General features: G+C 37.6%; 1 protein-coding gene and 1 pseudogene across 2 annotated transcripts in view; one reads left to right on the top strand and one right to left on the bottom strand.

Annotated features, from left to right (window-relative positions):
- The window catches only part of ZFYVE9 (zinc finger FYVE-type containing 9), a 184,828-nt gene that overhangs the window by 82,598 nt on the left and 81,983 nt on the right, over window positions 1-20,247 (bottom strand). The gene's annotated exons all lie outside the window — the stretch shown is intronic.
- Window positions 16,136-18,734, top strand: LOC113913162 (annotated as a pseudogene).

Here is a 20,247-nt window from a genome sequence, read left to right as displayed (position 1 = left end):
ATTTTTAATGGTCAAATCAAATGTATGTATCATATTTATCATTATCCAATTTTGGACAGAAATTGTTTCAAATGTACTTGCTATTTAAAGTAACACTAAGGGGGCGCCTGGGTGGCTCAGTCGTTAAGCGTCTGCCTTCAGCTCAGGTCATGATCTCAGGGTCCTGGGATCGAGCCCCGCATCGGGCTCCCTGCTCGGCAGGAAGCCTGCTTCTCCCTCTCCCACTCCCCCGGCTTGTGTTCCCTCTCTCGCTGTGTCTCTCTCTGTGAAATAAATAACAATCTTTAAAAATAAATAAATAAATAAATAAATAAATAAATAAATAAAGTAACACTAGGGGCGCCTGGGTGGCTCAGTTGGTTAAGTGTCCAACTGTTGATCTCAACTCAGGTCTTGATCTCAGAGTTGTGACTTCAAGCCCCATGCTGGCTAGCATGGAGCCTACTTACAAAAAAAGAAAAAAAAGAAGAAGAAGAAGAAGAAGAAGAAGCCCTTTGAGCTTAATAAATTAATTAAATAAAGTAACACTAAAATGAACATCTTTTTGTCTTACAGTTCTTGTTCTTTAGGAATTATTTTCCCCAAAAGGAATTATTAGCTCCAAGAATTGATACATATGGCATTTTATTTTTTTGAATTATTTATTTATTAGAGAGAGAGCACGAGAAGGGGGAGGGTCAGAGGGAGAGGCTGAGCAGGGAGGCTGATGCGGAACTCGATCCCGGGACTCCCGGGACTCGATCATGACCTGAGCCGAGGGTAGTCGCTTAACCAGCTGAGCCACCCAAGCACACCACATGTGGTATTTTAAATGTATAAACATGCTGATTTCAACTTAACAACACCTACATTTAGTATTATCAACATTTTCTATTTTTCCCTGTATAAGTATGAAATTTTCATTTCTACCTCTTAATAACTAATAAATTTAAATATTTCTCTACTGTCTACTAACCCACTTAAACCTCTTTTGCCCACTTATATATTGAAAATGTGATGGTTTTAACAAAAGACACCTGTCATTTGACATTCTGTAACCAACTTCTGATTTGTTCTGTCAAAGGAAGCCATTTAAGACTCAATATCCTACTCTGCGTTTTTCAAATAATTTTCTTCTGGCTTAAAAAAAATTGTGCCTGGGGTGTCTGGCTGGCTCAGTTGGTAGAGCATGCAACTCTTGGACCTCAGGGTCATAAGTTTGAGCACCGTGTTAAGTATAGAGATTACTTAAAAAAAAAAATTGTGACAGGCACCTAGGTGGAACAGTTGGTTAAGCATCTGACTCCTGGTTTCCACTCAGGTTGTGATCTCAGCATTGTGAGATTGAGACTATGTTGGGCTCCATGTGGAGTCTCCTTAAGACTCTCTCTCCCTCTCCCCCTTCACCCCTCTCCTTCCCCCACCCATGATAACGTGTGTGCTCCCTTGCTCTAAAATAAATAAATAAATCTTTGGAAAAAAACTGTGACCCACCTAAATGAAATGGACAAATTCCTAAAAATACAAAACCTGCCATGTCTGAATCAGGGAGAAATAGAAAATCAAAATACATCTATAACTAGTAAGGAGACTAAATCAATAATCAAAAACCTCTCAACAACAAAAAGCTCCAAATAAAATGGCCTCACTGGTAAATTTTACCAACATTTAAAGAACACCAATCCTCAAACTCTTCCCAAAAACTGAGAAGGAAAGAGCCCTCCCTAACTTTCTATGAGGCCAGCATTACTCTGATATGAAAGCCAAACAAAGGCACTACCAGAAAACTACAGACCAATATCCCTTATGAACACTGATGCAAAAAATATTCTCAGTAAAATACTAGCAAACCAAATTCAGCAGCACATGAAAAGGATTACGATCAAGTGGGATTTATTCCTTGAATGTAAGGATGGTTCAACACTGGAAAATCAATCAGTGTAAGACACAACATTAATAGAATGGGAAAAAATCCACATGATCACTGATATAGAAAAAGCATTTAACAAAATTCAACACATTTACATGATAAAAACATGCAACAAACTTAGAAGGAAATTACCTCAACATAAAAGGCCACATATAAAATATTCACAGCTAACATAACAGTGAAAGACTGAAAGCTTTTCCTCTAAGGTAGGAACAAGATAAGGATATACACTTTTACCACTTATAGTCAAGCTTAGCTTTTGAAGTTTGGCCAGAGCAATGAGGCAAGGAAAACAAATAGGCATTCAAATTGGAAATGAAGAAGTAAAATTATCTGTTTACAGATGGCATGATCCTATATGTAAAAAAATACTAAAGATTCCACACACAAAACTGTAAAAACTAATAAATTCAACAAGCTTGCAGGATATAAAGTAAACCCACAAAAATCAGTTGTATTTCTTTTTTTTTTGTTTTTAAGATTATTTGAGAAAGAGAGCACATGGGGGGGAGAAGCTGTGGAGGGGAGGGTAGAGAATCTCAAGCAGACTCCCCGCTGAGCACAGCCAGACTTGGGGCTTGATCCCATGACCTTAAGATAATGACCCCATCCGAAACCAAGTCGGATGCTTAACTGACTGGGCCACCCAGGCATGCCCAAAAATCAGCTGTATTTCTATACACTAATAATGAACAAGCCAAAAATGAAATTAAGAAAATTATTCCATTTACAGTAGCATCAAGAAGAATAAAATACTTAGGAATTAACTTAACCAAGGGGGTAAAGGACTTGTACACTGAAAATAAGAAAAGACTGCTAAAAAAAATTAAAGATATAAATATGTAGTAAGACAATTCATCAACTGGAAGACATTACTGTTAAGATGTCCATACTGTCTGGGGAGCCATGGTGGCTCATTCGTTGAGCCACTAACTCTTGGTTTTGGCTCAGGTCATGATCTCAGGGTGGTGAGATCCAGCCTTGAGTTGGGCTTGCACTCAGCACAGAGCCTGCTGGAAATTCTCTCCCTCTCCTTCTCCTGTCCCTCTGCTCCTCCCCACTCTCTCTCAAAATAAATAAATCTTTAAAAAAAAAGATATCCGTACTATCCACTATCCAAAGTTATCCAACAGATTCAATGTTATCTCTATCAAAACCCCATGATGATCTTCACAGAAATAGAAAAGTCCATCCTTAAATTACTATGGAATCTCAAGGGATCTCAAATAGCCAAAATAATCTTGACAAAGAACAAAGTTGGAAGATTCTCACTTTATGGTTTCAAACTTTACTACAAAGCTACAGTAATCAAACAGTATATTAGTATAAACACAGACATCAGAACAATGGAATAAAACAGTGAGCCCAGAAATACACTCTCACATATATATATATATAGTCAAATGATTTTGACATGGGTGTAAGACAGTTCACCAGGCAAAGCACAGTGTTTTGAATAAATGGTGCTGGGGAAACTAGATATACACATTCAAAAGAATGAAATTGGACTCAACATACAAAAATTAACTCACAGTGGATCAAAAAACTAAATATAAGTGCTAAAACTATAAAACTCTTAGAAGAAAATATAGGAGAATAGCTTCATGACATTTGGTTTGGCAATGATTTCTTGGATATGATACAAAAAGCATAGGTAACAAAAGAAAAAAACAGGTTAAAAAAAAGAAAAAAACAGGTCGAACATCAAAACTTAAAACTCTGTTGCATCAAGACACACTATCAACTGAGTAAAAAGGTAACTTATGGAATCAAAGATTTGCAAATCAGATAGCTGACAGAAAACTGATATCCAGAATGTACAGAGAACTCTACAACTCAACAACAAAAAACTTTATAAAGAAACTACAGGCAATTTTCCATAAAGACATAATTAAAATAATGTTACCATTTAATGATAATCCACTACATATAGTACTAGGTAACATTTATTACTTCTAATACTCATAATTAATCCATTCAGATCTTTATTATATAATTGTGCAAGCTAAGTATTATCATCTTTATTTTACAGATGATCAAAGTGTCTTGCTTGAGATCATAAAGAAGCTAGCAAATGGCTATAAAGTTATTCTGAATCTAGGTGTTGAGAAATATTGATCTCTTTTGCTCTTTATAATGCTCTTAATACATTTCAAAAACCTTTCAGTGTAAGAAATTACTACTTCTCTGCTGCCCAAGGAACACTACCAGTGGTCATGTTTTAGTATGAGAACAAAACAAACCTTGAGAAAATTAATCTCAGAAGTTATAAACCAACAGATTATCCTAATGTGTTTTTTACTAAAAGTCTTATAAAGATTATTCTGTATTCACTACCCAAATTCTCAAATGTTAAACAAAACTGACTGTAACTCAAGTTATTCAAAAGTAAATTGTGAGTAATTTAACATGTAACTTTTTTAAAAATAAGAAATTGCCATCTAATAAAATAAGTACCAGATATTTTTCAACTTTTTGAAATAAATATATTTGCTTTGAAAACATGGTATAAATACAGACATTCCTCTAAGAAATGCTCAGAAAACAATATAAAAATCACCATAAAACCTACTGAGTTGTTTCATTTTTATCCTGTCAACTCTATTTAAAGGAAAAGAGCATGAGTTATACAAAAAAACACTGACTGGTTCCTAGTTCCACTATCTCAGTTTCTTCAACTGGAAAATAGGAATACCTTTCACATGGACTTATGAGGACGATGATAACTTACAGAGTAGGTACCAAAGGTTTCGCTACCTTCTGTTTCCCTCTTAGCTGGCTGCTTAGGAGCTCTGTAGTCCTAAGTCCAAGTGTTGCTACAGTGGCTCTTGCTAAGTTAAGGACCTCAATTTTATCACTCCCTCATTGTTTGTTTTTCCCTGAAACCACTGCATATTGCTTTGGAGTGTGGGCTCTACATGTCAAAGAGCCTAAGTATGAATTCTAACTTCACTTATTGGCTGTGTGATTCTGAACAAGTTACTTAATTTTTGTAGGCCTATTTCATCCTTTGTAAAATGTGGATTATAACCCTAGCTACTTCACAGGGTGTGATGTATATTAAATAATATAAGTAGCATCTAGAAAAGTGCCTGACTCACAGTCAACACTCAATAAATATTAGGCATCTCATTCTCACCACTACTACCACCACCATCATCATCTATCTGTTTCCCACCACAAAGCATATGCAGCTTTATAACTGTTTTATTATTTATTTCATATATTTAAGTTTTGTCATCTATGGAAGCATGAGCAGTATGTTTTAATAGGGTAGCCATTCTCCTTTTTTCTTTCATCTCTTTGGTTGAAAACAGAACACTAAGCAGTAAGTAAATGCTTGCTGAATGAATCAGTGAAATAAACGGAAATGGATAGAGAGATGGCAGCATAGACTGGCCCTATAGAACCTTTCCTGCTTCACCAATAATTGCTTGTATTGCAAAGATAACGTAACAAGCTCGCAATATCTCCAAAGACAAATACCTTATCCCATGAAGTCAGAACTGCACTAGTATAAAATGACTGAAAATTTGATACCCAGTCTCACAGGGCTAACAAAATTTCAATTCTCTAACTAGGTTTTACTTTCCTACTCAAAGGTAACTATCTTGCCCCTCTCAAACCTTCATCACCTACTTTACCTCTCTCAGTGTTTATATTTTCTATATGAAGTATGAGCCAAGCAGATGTAAATGTCTTCATGCTCTCATCAATAAATCCATAATCCTACCTTTATCTGTCCCCAACTTCTCTTCCTTTCCCCTGAAGATCAAACCCTCAACATGTGCATAGATCCCATTCTTTTGGCCTTCTCAAGGATTTTGCTCTTCCTCTGATCAATCCTTTTTTCCCAAAACATCCTGTCTAGAGGATCATCCATTACATAAGTACAATAGTAAGTATTTCCCATCCTTTAAAAAATTCATCTATAGGGACGCCTGGGTGGTTCAGTTGGTTAAGCGTCTGCCTTTGGCTCAGGTCATAATCCCAGGATCCTGGGATTGAGTCCTGCATCGGACTCCTTGCTCAGCCTGCTTCTCCCTCTGCTGTGTTCCCATGCTCTGACAAATAAATAAAATCTTTAAAAAAAAAAAATTCATCTATAACCATCTTCATCTAGTAAGTGCTCCAATTTTTTCTATTCTCCCTCACAGAACTTCTTGAAAAAACCATCTCCACCTCCTTACTTCTTATTCCATTTTCAGCTCATCCCCCATTTTCAACCCATTCTGGCTTCTGTATCCACAGCTGTACCAAGTCTGCTTTTTTCAGTCTAATATAGACCAGTCCACCAGTCCCTTTTCCTGTCCACATGTTCCTGACTTCCCATCAGCCCTTTATATTAGGTAATAACTCCTCTCCTTCGACAAACTACATTCTTCTTTTGATTTCCAAGACACCACATTTTCTTGGTTGCCATGCCTCCTCGGTCACTTGTACTGGGGTCCTCCTCCGCTTGACCTCAGTGGCTCAGCCTTGGGCCCCTTCTCTTCCCTCTATAAACTCCTCCCTAAGTAAGCTCATCCATTCCCATGGTTTCCCATTGTATTCCTCACCTGAACTGCAGAACACTACATGATCTATTCCCTGGCTTCCTCTCCAAGCTTTTTATGTGACTCTTGCCTTTAACCATATTGGATTCCTTTTAGTTTCTTGTATAAGTGCCTTCTTAGCTTAGTCCAACTGTTCTCTCTTCCCGAAGCATTTTTCTCTCTGTACTTTGAATGGCTGACTCAACTTTCATGTGTCATCCAAAATGTCATTTCTCAGAGGCCTTCCCAGATATGCCTTCCCCCTCCATCTTTTATATTATCCTCCCTTGTTAATTTCCTTCATAGCCCTCATAATTCATAATTATACATTTGTTTGCTTTTGGTTACCCACTAATCTTTACATAAGGGTAGGGATCACAATGTGTAAACTCAGCACCCAGCACAGTGACAAATAAATATAAGCACTCAATGTTTAAGTAAATTAATGATCTGGCATTCACTTATTCATTCATTAACAAACATTTATTGAGCAATATGTAGGTGACAGGTATTGTAAACTCAGCACCCAGCACAGTGACAAATAAATACAAGCACTCAATGTTTAAGAAAATTAATGATCTGGCATTCACTCATTCATTCATTAACAAACATTTATTGAGCAATATGTAGGTGACAGGTATTGTGCTAGATGCTGGGGACAAAGATAAATCAGAATCAATCTCAAGATCCTTACAGTCCAATGAGAAGGACAGAGATAATACTGTGTGGTAAGTGCTATGACATGGGTGAGGCCAACTACTAGCCATTACACAACCTTTTGAAGGATATGAATGGAAAATATTTCCCTTCTTTAGAAACCAGGTTAATCCAAATGTTTTTCCTGTTTTACCATGCTGGAATGGTTCAGATCATAATGTCAATTATAAGACAGGTTTTTAGGCAGACTATAAGGAAAACTGAATTACCGAGGAATATTCTATTTAAAGCATCCATTTCTTACTCTCATATCTATTGTTTCCCATCGATAGGTAAGTAAATATGGAATCAGGAAAATAAAGTCATTTTGGTTTCAATCTGTCCTTAAATAAGAGAAATATACACAACTAATTTAAAATATTTTCCAAAGATCTTACATCCATTATATTCTGAATTTGACACCTTCATCTGAAGACTCACGGTGTTACATAGAAAGATGTACTGCTGCTTTAAGAGATAGTATTCATTCACTTGTTTGTTTGTCCAACAAAAATTCTGTAAGCACCCATTATATGCTAGGGCTGAGGATACAGCAGCAATCAAGGCAGAAAATACCCTTACCTTCACTGAGTTTTTAGACTCAAGTTGGAAAGACAAAAAAAAATAAGAAAATACAGAAGTAAAATCATAATTGAAAAGTTAACAAATCATTTCTAACACTTATAATCAAGAAAGAGCAAAGAAATTCTACTGAAATGTATTATGTAAAAATGTTTAGTTAAGGGACAGCCTGCCTAGTTCAGTCAGTAGAGCACATGACTCTTGATCTTGGGGTTATGAGTTCAAGCCCCATGTTGGGCACAGAGATTACTTAAAAAAAAAAAAGAAAAAGAAAAAAATTTTAAGAAAATGTTCAGTTAAATACCCAGAGATACTTCTAAAATAATTAAAAGTGAATATGTCTAAGAATGAAAGGAACACAGACTGGGAGAAAATATTTGTACAACATATCTGATTTAAAAAACCTTGTAACTTATGAAATATAAAAAGAACTTTTAAAATTCAATAAGAAAACATCCCAATTAAAATTGGACAAAAGATCTGAATAGACACCTCATCAAAGAAGATATACAGACAGCAAATAAGCATATGAGAAGATGTTCACCATCATATGTCATTAGGGAACTGCAAATTAAAACAAAAATGAGAAACTACCACACATCTATATGAATGGTTAAAATCCAACACCAAATGCAGGTGAAGACGTGGGGCAAGAAGAACTCGTTTATTGCTGATGAGAATACAAAAAGGTACAGCCACTTTGGAAGACAGTTTACCAGTTTCTTACAAAGAGAAACATAAGCTTACTATATGATCCTGCAATCATGTTCCTAGGTATTTATACAAACAAGCTGAAAACTTATGTCCACGCAAAAACCTGCACATGAATGTTTATAACAACTCTACTTACAATTGCCAAAAATGGGAAGCAACCAAGATGTCATTCAATACCTGAATGAATAAACAAACTGTGGTACACCCATACAATAAAATATTATTCATAAATACAAAGAAATGAGCTATCAAGTCACAAAAGACATGGAGTTCCTTGACATTGGTCTTGGCAATGATTTTTTTTTTCTGATTTGACACCAAAACCAAAGACAATAAAAGCAAAGATAAACAAGTAGGACTACATCACCTAAAAAGCTTCTGCACAGTAGAGGAAACCATCAACAAAATAAAAAGGCACCCTATGGAATGAGAGAAAATACTTGCAAATCATATATCTACTAAGGGGTTAATATTTAAAATACATAAAGAAGGGCGCCTGGGTGGCTCAGATGGCTAGGCATCTGACTTCAGCTCGGGTCATGATCTCAGGGTCCTGGGATCGAGACCCGCATCAGGCTCCCTGCTCAGCGGAGAGCCTGCTTCTCCCTCTGCCTCTACCTGCTGCTTCCTCTGCTTGTGCTCTCTCTGTCAGAAATAAAATTAAAAAAATGAAAAATAAAGAATTCGTAAAACTCAATAGAACAATCTGATTAAAGAAGGGGGCAGAAGATCTGAACAGACATTTTTCGAAAGATATACAGAGGGCCAACAAGTACATGAAAAGGTGTTCAACATCACTAATCATCAGGAAAATGTAAATCAAACCCACAATGAGACATCACCGTACACCTGTTAGAATGGCTATCAAAAAGACAAGAGATAACAACTGTTGGTTTGGATGTGGAGAAAAGAAAACCCTTGTGTAATATTGGTGGGAATATAAATTGATGTATCTACTAGGAAAAACAGTATGAAGTTTCTTCGAAAAATTAAAAATAGAACTACCATATTACCCAGCAATTCCATTTCTGGGTATTCATCCAAAAAAAAAAAAAAATGAACACACTAACTCAAAAACATATCTGTATCCCCATGTTCACGGCAGCATTATTTACAATAGCCAAGATATGGAAACAACCTAAATGTCCCTTAATGGGTGAATGAAGAAAATGTAGTTTATATACACAATGGTATTTTATTCACCCATAAAGAAGGGGGAAATCTTGTTATTTACAACAATAGGATGGACCTTGAGGGCATTATGCTAAGTGAATGTTAGAGAAAGACAAATACTATATGAGCTCACTTACAGGGAATCCTAAAAAAAAAAAAAAGCTCATAGAAAGAGAGGACAGATTAGTGAAGTGGGGAATAAGGGGTGGGCAAAATGGGTAAAGGTGGTCAAAAGGTACAAACTTCAGTTATAAAGTAAGTCCTGAAGATGTAGTGAACATATCATGGTGACTATAGTTAATAGTGCTGTATTGCATATTTGAAAGTTGCTAAGAGTAAATCTTTTTTTAATAAAGATTTTTATTTTAAAGTGATCTCTACACCCAATGTGGGCTTGAACTTAATGACTCCAAGATCAAGAGTTGCATGCTCCACCCACTGAGCCAGCCAGACACCCCTCAGAAAGTAAATCTTAAAAGTTCTCATCACAAAAAAAATTTTGTAACTATGTATGGTAACATATATTAATTAGACTGATTGTGGTGATTTCACAATATATGCAAACATCAAATCATTATCTTACACACCTGAAACTAATATAATGTTGTATGTCAATTACACCTCAATTTTTTTTAAAAAGACATGGAGGAACCTTAAATGCATATTACTAAGTGAAAGAAGCCAGTCTGAAAAGGTTACATAACTATAGGGACAGTAAAAACATCAGTGACTGCCAGCAGTTAAGGGGGAGGAAGGAAGGAACAGTGGGGCACAAGGGATTTTTAGGATAGTATAATTATTCTATAGGATACCATAATAGGATACATAATATGCATTAATCAAAACCCATAGAACTGTACAACACAAAGAGTGAATCTAAAGTAAACTATAGTATATATTACTATATGATCCTGCAGCGATCTTCAATTAATAGGACTTCAGTTAATAACAATGTATTGATATTGGTTCATCAATTTTAACAAATGTACCACACTAGTGGCAAGATGCTAATAATAGGGTTAACTAGAGGGGGTGTGTGGGAACTCTGTACTTTCTGTTCAGTTTTTCTGCTCTAAAAAATAGTCTGTTTTTTTAAATGGGTATATCTAGGAAGCTAAACTAGGGAACAGGAATATTTAGAGGTAGAAAGGAGGTTGCCATCATAAACATTATTTTAAAGTAATATTAAAATATACTGTATTTTAACTACACTGGAATTGAAATTTTTTTAAGCGTGCCATCAGGGGCACCTGGGTGGCACAGTTGGGTGTTTGACTCTTGGTTTCGGCGCAGGTCATGATCTCCAGGGTCATGAAATTGAGCCCTGGGTCGGGCTCCACGTTCAGAAGGGAGCCTGCTTGGGACTCTCTTGCTCTCCCTCTGCCCCTTCCCTCCCCCTCTAAAATAAATAAATAAATCTTTAATAGTGTGCCATGAACTGGGGAGTATGATTCTTGATGCCTGAGTTCCAAAACAGGTAAAATAAAATAAAGTAAATCTAATATGAAATAAAAGGAAACAAGAACAGGAGAATAGTGCTCCAGTATTTCTGTCCTTGTAGAGATGAAGAAGCTCATGGCACATTCTAGAGCTCTCAGGATGAAAATTCTTATAATACCTGGATGAAGTCAATACTGACAAATACCCTTGGAATATTGCTAAAACATTACATATGATATAAATCAAATTCGGTATCAAGCAAGTTTGTCATAACTAATGCAACAGGCATTAGTTATTCAATTAAAAAGGTCTTAACTGAAGGCAGTTTTTTTCTGTGACTTAATCGCATGGCATTATACAGAGACACTTTTTTTTTAAAGATTTTATTTATTTATTTGAGAGAGAGAATGAGATAAAGAGAGAGAGCATGAGAGGGGGGAGGGTCCGAGGGAGAAGCAGACTCACTGCTGAGCAGGGAGCCCAATGCGGGACTCGATCCCGGGACTCCAGGATCATGAGCTGAGCCGAAGGCAGTCGCCCAACCGAGCCACGCAGGCGCCCCAGAGAGACACTTTTATAATGAGTGTCTTACATGCTTTAAATGATCAACATATACTTTTAATACTGGCAGGTAACAAGGTGATAAGGGAAAGATTCTCTTACCTGGTTGCCTTTTTAAAATATATGACATTCACTTACAAATATCTGACATTTACATAACCTCTATTTAGAGTAAACAAAGTTGAAAATAATCTTCAATTCTATCAAGATTCTTTGACCAAAGTCAGAGCATAAAATAGCACAAACTGACAGCACAAACAGACATGATTTTGCATAGCACAGACATAATTTTGCTTATGTCATCTTAGGTTACAGTACTGAAAAATAATTTTCCTATGGTTAAAAAATAAGCACCAACAAAATTTTTCATGCTCTGGAATAATAATATTTTATCCCAGATAGCATCAAAAACATTATAACTCTCCCCTAATATTTCAGGTGAGCATAATCTATATTCTGTAATATTACTGAATAAAAAAAAATCTTTAAAAAAATATTGTTAGCTTCTAAAACAATTATTTTAAAAATGTGTTTTATTCTTGCTTTTAAATTTGAAGTTATTTTAAATATGACATTTTAATTTTTAAAGTATATTTTCACTTAAACTAAAAATATGGCATAATGACATGAATATCAAAATATTACACAGTTTTTTTAAGATTTACCTATTTGAGAGAGAGACAGAGAACACATGAGTGAGGAGAGGGTCAGAGGAAGAGAATCGTCAAGCCGACTCCCCACTGAGCACACAGCCCCACAGGGAGCTCCATCCCATGACCCATGAGATCATGACCTGAGACAAAACCAAGAGTGGGACGCGTAAGCGACTGAGCCACCCAGGCGTGCCTATAGTTCTGTTATACACCTTTATATAAAAAATTACTCCTGACATTACTGCAGAACACTAATTCAAATTAAAAGTAGAGTTAAATATTGACTGTATTTGCCATTTTATACATAAACATGTTATATAAATTATGTAACTTATAAAATATTTATATAGTATATAACTATAAAATTATATCAAATTAACATTTTATAATTACATTTATAAATGCTCACTATATGTTAAATATCTACAATCCCATGTGTCTGAAAGGGGAAACCTGTCAGAACTATATTAAAAATTAATCTGGATCATTTTGACATTAGGCATGTCATCAAGCTATTTTTTAATAAACTGTAAGTGATGAAGATCATGTGTGCCTAAAGGGATCTTGAAGAAATTAATACTGGAAATGAATCAAAAAGGAAACAGTAATTGCAAAATAAAACCCTCAGTATAGCACACGTGACACCTTGATAAATAGCATTTCAGTCTGAGATAACTTCCAGAAAACACACTTACAGCACAGCACACTTCAAAATGTTTAATGGTGCACTCTTCCCACAAAGTGACCTTAGCTAATCAGTAAATTTAGTAATAATTTTATAGAGATAAATCACTGCTAGCACAAATCATTCCATTTCCTTTTCTATTTTTTTTAAACACAGTTCATATAAGCTCTTTGAGAGCTGCAAGGAAACAGAAACAGTTTATGCAATCCACTCCTTTTACAGAAGAGGAAATAGAAGCCTAGCTCTTTCAGGAAGCCTGGGTGGCTCAGTCGGCTGACCATCTGCCTTCAACTTGGGTCATGATCCCAGGGTCCTGGGATTGAGTCCCATGTTGGGCTCCCTGCTCAGCAGGGAGCCCGCTTCTCCCTCTGCCTGCCGTTCCCCCTCGTTGAGCTCTCTCTCTCCCTGACAAATAAATAAAATTTTAAATAAACAAACAAATAAATAAAAGAAGCCTAGCTCTTTCATACCCATTCCAGTGTTCTTTTCTACATTACGTCTCTTGCAGTTCTCTTCTATTTATTCAAATTACTAATGCAGTAAAAAATCATCTACTGTGAGTTATACTTTTAAAGTCAATTACAGGGCGCCTGGGTGGCTCAGTTGGTTAAGCGACTGCCTTCGGCTCAGATCATGATCCCAGAGTCCTGGGATCGAGTCCCACATCAGGCTCCCAGCTCAGCGGGCAGCCTGCTTCTCTCTCTGACCCTCTCCCCTCTCATGCTGTTTCTCTCTCTCTCAAATAAATAAAATCTTAAAAAAAAATAAAATAAAGTCAATTACAATGGAAAAAATAATTGTGAGTAAACTGGAGTGGTATATATTACCATCACTAAATCTCTCCTCATTCAATGACTTGGCGTCCATATTGTTCTTTTTCTACTTGGTAATTAAAGACTTGATACGTGAAATAAAACCTAAAATCCTACAAACTTTGGTAATTTCACCTGATAGCCCCATTCAAAAATTTTATCTTCCTTTTAAATTCAAATACTCAAATTCCCAATCCTTTACCGCGCCCAAAACTAATGTCCACCCAAAAGCAGACTTATATTCTAGTAAGCAATTCAAGCACAGACAAATCTTGTTGTTATGTCCAGTGTAATAAAAAGAGCATAAGGCTTTGGAGTCAGATTTGTCTTAAAATCCATACACTCTTGGGGCACTTGGGTGGCTCAGTTGGTTAAGTGTCTGCTGTGGCTCAGGTCATGATCCCTGGGTCCTGGGATCACCCCACGCATGGGCTCCTGCTGAGCCAGTGGGGAGTCTGCTTGTCTGTCTGCTTCTTCCCCTTGCTCATGCTCTAATAAATAAATAATAAAATCTTTTTTAAAATTTCCATGCACTCTCATTTTCAAACTCAGATTTAGGCGAGTTACTTAACCTTTCTGAGGCACATTTTCCTCACCTGTAACTGTATCTCACAAAACTGTAAGATTAAATAAGCCTAGCATAAAGTGGAAGTATTGAAAAATATTATTCTATTTTCATCTTCCACACCATCTGAAACAAATCCAAAATATCCAGGTAATAATTATAGTTCAAGAAGTTTTACTTGTAAAGAATATTTTTATGTTTATTTCTATTAAATAGTAAATAGAGCAGTCATTAACCACAGAGCACCAAGTAAATAATAATTGGCCACATCAGAGATGGTAATGGATAAAGTGTGACAAAGCCTTAAAAATCACCAGGGATGCTTGGGTGGCTTAGCTGGTTAAGCGTCTGCTTTCGGCTCAAGTCATAATCCCAGGGTCCTGGGATAGAGCCCTGCCTTGGACTCCTTGCTCAGTGGGGAATCTGCTTCTCTCTCTCCCTCTGCCCCCCCTCCTCGCCCCGCCCGCCCTTGTGTGCACTCTAATAAATAAAATGATAAAAAGAAAAAAGAGGTCAAAATGTTGATGGCAAATGGAGCCTGAGAGAGGATGAATAATCATGATCTGAAGTCAGTGATTTCCATAGGAAATTAATATGGATATACAGGTAATGGTGATCATTTGCACTTAGAGGGCACCTTTTGGGGACAGAGTTCTCTGTACTCTTTCTACTCTGTAATTTATCACCTATTATACAGGAGAAGTAGGGATTATGTTGCTCTATGGTGCAATTATCTAAATTAACAACATGTGAAATCATAAAATAAAACTCACATTTGCTGAGCATTTTAGAGTATGACATACTTTTCCAATTAACAATGAAGACAAGAATGGAATGCAGAGGGGCGCCTGGGTGGCTCAGTCGGTTGGGCGTCTGCCTTGGGCTCAGGTCATGATCCCAGCGTCCTGGGATCAAGCCCCACATTGGGCTCCCTGCTCAGCAGGGAGCTTGCTTCCCCTCCCTCTGCCTCCCTGTCTGCCTACTTAAATAAAATAAAATCTTTAAAAAAAAAAAAAAAGAATGGAATCCAGATATCTTGATCTCCATTTTAGTAATTTAAATTACAACATTTTAATACTTTCATAAATTCTGGTATAATTATTTTATATTCTACTTAATTACATTTTACCAAGATGAATGTTATTACAATTCTACTGCTTATCAAGAATTGAATATAAGCTTTAAACTATGCTAGATAATTTTCCACCATTTTCTGTTAACTCCTTCTATATTCAAGTGTATTTTCATCTTGACCCATTCTTTCGTTAAGATGAATTTATTTCCCTTTCCCCACTAATTTTCCACCTGTATTCCGATGTGATCTCATTTTTCTCATATACTTTAGAACTCTGTCCCATAAATTATATCCACTTTTTTATATCTCCCTCTCCAAATAGTCATTTTGTAACATGACTTTCCTGATTCCCTCTGCCATTCTTAGAAAAATTAAGCTCTCATTCTCAATGATCCTATTTTGTTCATACTGCTAGTATAAATGAGGAGACATGCTGGAAGCAGTATGACTGAAAGAAAGAGTACTAGCTTGGGCCCCTGGGTGGCTCTGTCAGTTAAGCGTCCCACTCTTGGTTTCAGCTCAGGTCATGATCTCATGGGTCATGGGATCCAGCCCTGCGTTGGGCTCCACACTCAGTGGGGAGTCTGCTTGAGTTTCTCTCCCTCTGTCCCTCCTCCCACTCATGCTGTCACTTTCTCTTTCTCTCCTGCAGATAAATAAATCTCAAAAAAAAAAAAAAAAAAAAGAGCCTCCTCGCCGCTCTGGCTGCCCTGGCCCGCGGCCGGCCGCTCCTGACCGTCACCATGCCCCCGGGCGGGCGCCTTTGCAAGTCACTAGCTACGCGTGAGTGCCCGCCCACTGGGAGCGCACGGACACCGTGGGTGGTGTCGGAGCCAAGCGCTTCGATCTAGGAAGGTCGCCCCGCGGGATTCGGAATAGGGGTCTGCCGCGCGCGCCGGCTGTGTCCTGAGTCCTGCCTCGTTAGAGATCGAGTCCAGAGCGCGCAGGAGGCAAGAGGGAGTCCCAGACCGTCCTAGAGATTGGGAGTCGCAGGAAGGAAGCAGCCTGGAAAGGAGTCAGGAAGATTTTGGAAAAGCTCTTCACAATTCAGAAAGCACAGTACAGATGCTTGATGCCATTGTTAGGAGCTGCTTCCTTAGGAAAGGCCAAAACTCTCCAGATGTCTTCCAATAATGATCAAGTTTTATATCCCAATGTCACGAAGAAACACCAGTGATCTCTCCAGGATGACCTCCAACAACCCGAAGACATTTACTGAAGTAGCCGTGTTAAGTTTTCATAACATTTGCTATCGAGTAAAAGTGAAGAGTGGCTTTATTCTTGGTCGAAAAACAGTTGAAAAAGAAATCCTGACAAATGTCAATGGCATCATGAGACCTGACCTCAATGCCATTCTGGGACCCACAGGTGGCGGCAAATCTTCATTGTTAGATATCTTAGCCGCAAGGAAAGATCCGAATGGATTATCTGGAGATGTTTTGATAAATGGAGCACCTCGACCTGCCAATTTCAAATGTAATTCAGGTTATGTGGTACAAGATGATGTCGTGATGGGAACTCTGATAGTGAGAGAAAATTTACGGTTCTCAGCAGCTCTCCGGCTTCCAACAACTATGACGAGTCATGAAAAAAATGAGCAAATTAACAAGGTCATTTAGCAGTTAGGTCTGGATAAAGTGGCAGATTCCAAGGTTGGAACTCAATTTGTATGTGGTGTGTCTGGAGGAGAAAGAAAAAGGACTACTATTGGAATGGAGCTTATTACCGAACCAGCCATCTTGTTCCTGGATGAGCCCACAATGGCTTAGACTCAAGCATGGCAAACGCTGTTCTTTTGCTCCTGAAAAGGATGTCTGAACAGGGACGAACAATCATCTTCTCCATTCATCAGCCTCCTTATTCTATCTTCAAGTTGTTTGATAGCCTCACCTTGTTGGCCTCAGGAAGACTAATGTTCCATGGGCCTGCCCAGGAGGCCTTGGGGTACTTTGCATCAGTGGGTTACCATTATGAGCCTTATAGTAACCCTGCAGACTTCTTCCTGGATGTCATTAATGGAGACTCCTCTGCTGTGATATTAAACAGAGAGGACCAAGAGGGTGAAGTCAAGGAGACTGAAGAGCCTTCCAAGAGAGGATCTCCACTCAAAGAAAAAATAGCTGAGTTTTATGGCAACTCTGACTTTTGCAGAAAAACGAAAGATGAGTTAGATCGACTCGTAAAGAGTCATAAAAGGAAGAGCTCAACCTTTAAGGAGATCACCTATGCTACCTCCTTCTGTCATCAACTCAGATGGATTTCCAAGCGTTCATTCAAAAACTTACTGGGCAATCCCCAGGCCTCTATAGCTCAGATAATTGTAACAGTCATCCTGGGATTGGTTATTGGTGCTATTTTCTATGATCTAAAAAATGATCCTACAGGAATCCAGAATAGATCAGGAGTGCTCTTCTTCCTGACGACCAACCAGTGTTTCAGCAGTGTGTCAGCTGTGGAGCTCTTTGTGGTCGAAAAGAAGCTCTTTATACATGAATATATCAGTGGATGCTACAGAGTGTCATCTTCTTTCTTTGGAAAACTGTTATCTGATTTATTACCCATGAGGATGTTACCAAGTATTATATTTACTTGTATAATATACTTCTTGTTAGGCTTGAAACCAGTTGTGGAGGCCTTCTTCATCATGATGTTTACCCTTTTGATGGTGGCTTATTCGGCCAGTTCTATGGCACTGCCATAGCAGCAGGCCAGAGTGTGGTATCCATAGCAACACTTCTCATGACCATCTCCTTTGTGTTTATGATGATATTTTCAGGGCTGTTGGTAAATCTCAGAACTGTTGGGCCCTGGCTCTCCTGGCTTCAGTACTTCAGCATTCCTTGATATAGCTATGCTGCTTTGCAGCATAATGAATTTTTGGGACAAAACTTCTGCCCAGGAGTCAATGTAACAGCGAATAATACCTGTAGCTATGCGATATGTACTGGCGAAGAATTTTTGCTAAACCAGGGCATCGATCTCTCCCCGTGGGGCCTGTGGAAGAATCACGTAGCCTTGGCACATATGATTGTTATCTTCCTTACAATTGCCTACCTAAAATTGTTATTTCTTAAAAAATATTCTTAAATTCCTCTTTAATTTACATGATTGATCCACACATTAAAAAGGGAGGATCTTGATTTAAAAAAAAAAAAAAAAAAAAAGGAGTACTAGCTTCAAAGCTGGCTCTAGCACTTTCAAGCTGTGAGATCCTACGCATATTCCTTGACCACTCTGAGTCTCTGATTCTGAATCTACCAAACAGGAAAAAAATTAACAACCCATTCTACAAGAGTGTAATGAGGATTAAATGAGAATGAATTTGGGGCGCCTCAGTGGCTCAGTCATTAAGCGTCTGCCCTTGGCTCAGGTCATGATCCCAGGGTCCTGGGATCGAGCCCCATGTCAGGCTCCCTGCTCGGCAGGAAGCCTGCTTCTCCCTCTCCCACTCCCCCTGCTTGTGTTCCCTCTCTCAGTGTCTGTCTCTCTGTCAAATAAATAAAATCTTGGGGAAAAAAATGAGAATGAATTTAAATCACATATAACTAGCTCTTAATACAATGTCTTATAATTTGTTGTGGGATGGTCTGTTTGCTCAGATCAGTGGTTCACAATATTTTTTAGGATTTTTTTTTTTAAACTCCAGGAAATCCAGATATTCTTCTCCCAACTTACTGAAATCAGTGCCCTTAATTATAAACTCCATGAGGTCACAGATCACAATTTTTGTATCTGTGAATCTCTAATACTTAGCCGAGAACCTTTCATATATCAGGTGCTTAATATATGCTTGTTAAAGAGTATTAAGCTGTAGATACTAAGAAGAGAAATTACTGGACATGCAAATTAAATTTCTTTTTTCAATATTAAACATTATTTTATAAAATCCCATCACTTGGGGTATGTTTCTAGCTACATTCCCAGTATAATCTCATTAATAGCTAGAAAAAGTATACCTATGTTTATAAGCTCTTTTCTTCTGAGAAGCTCAAGGATTTTTACAGACCTTATCTCATCATTCCTTAGAACATCCCTGAGGTAACTGGAGATGGAAAGGAAAAAATAGAGTATGAATCCATAATCCACATGAATCCATAAATTCATAAATTCTACTCAGCAAAACTCCCATCTAATTTTTCAGTTTATGTGCATTTTGCCACCATTTCCCTTCTAAATCCACCTAAGTTACCTATTTAATCATTACATCTGGATATGCTGATCTGGAGCAAAAGTGTTATTATTTGCTCAAGAGAGCAAAATTTTCACAAAGTGTTATACACAGTAAGCAACACATAGAACAACATAAAAATGACAACTCTAATTCCTTAACAGAAAATTGACAATTCAGGCTACTGATGATAGGTTTAGACTACAAGCTATTTAGGAATTAGACACATTATTTTCTTCAAATTTTAATAATCAGAGACCAGCAGCCCAATCACAGCTTTCACTTCCTTCTGATCCCCATCACTTGGTTCGTTTGTACCCTTAATAATAGCCCTTACTGACTACCCACCCAGGAACCATTCTCCTCCTTTTCCATATTAACAGGATCCCACTTCTGTTCAGGCAACATTGGGCTCAGTCCCAGAGGATGATCATGACTGATCTTCTTAGTCAATCCTAGCAATCCTGTTCCCCTCTGTCAATAATAGGTATAAAATTGGACCTGTGATCCAAAACTGGCCAATAAAGTGAAAGAAGTTGCTAGGGATTCTTTCCTCCCTGATGAGAGGGCAGCAAGAAGAACAGGCTCTTTTGCCCCCAACCAATTTCCCTGTACTTGAGAAGTTGCCAGCTTGAACTTGATGCTTAGAGCTGTGCCACTCTGAGACCGCAAGTGAAGA

This window comes from Zalophus californianus, chromosome 4 (assembly GCF_009762305.2).
Source record: "Zalophus californianus isolate mZalCal1 chromosome 4, mZalCal1.pri.v2, whole genome shotgun sequence".
NCBI classification, from domain to species: Eukaryota; Metazoa; Chordata; class Mammalia; order Carnivora; family Otariidae; genus Zalophus; species Zalophus californianus.
The sequence above is the reverse complement of the archived record's forward strand: the minus strand, read 5'-3'. Positions and strand labels throughout refer to the sequence as shown.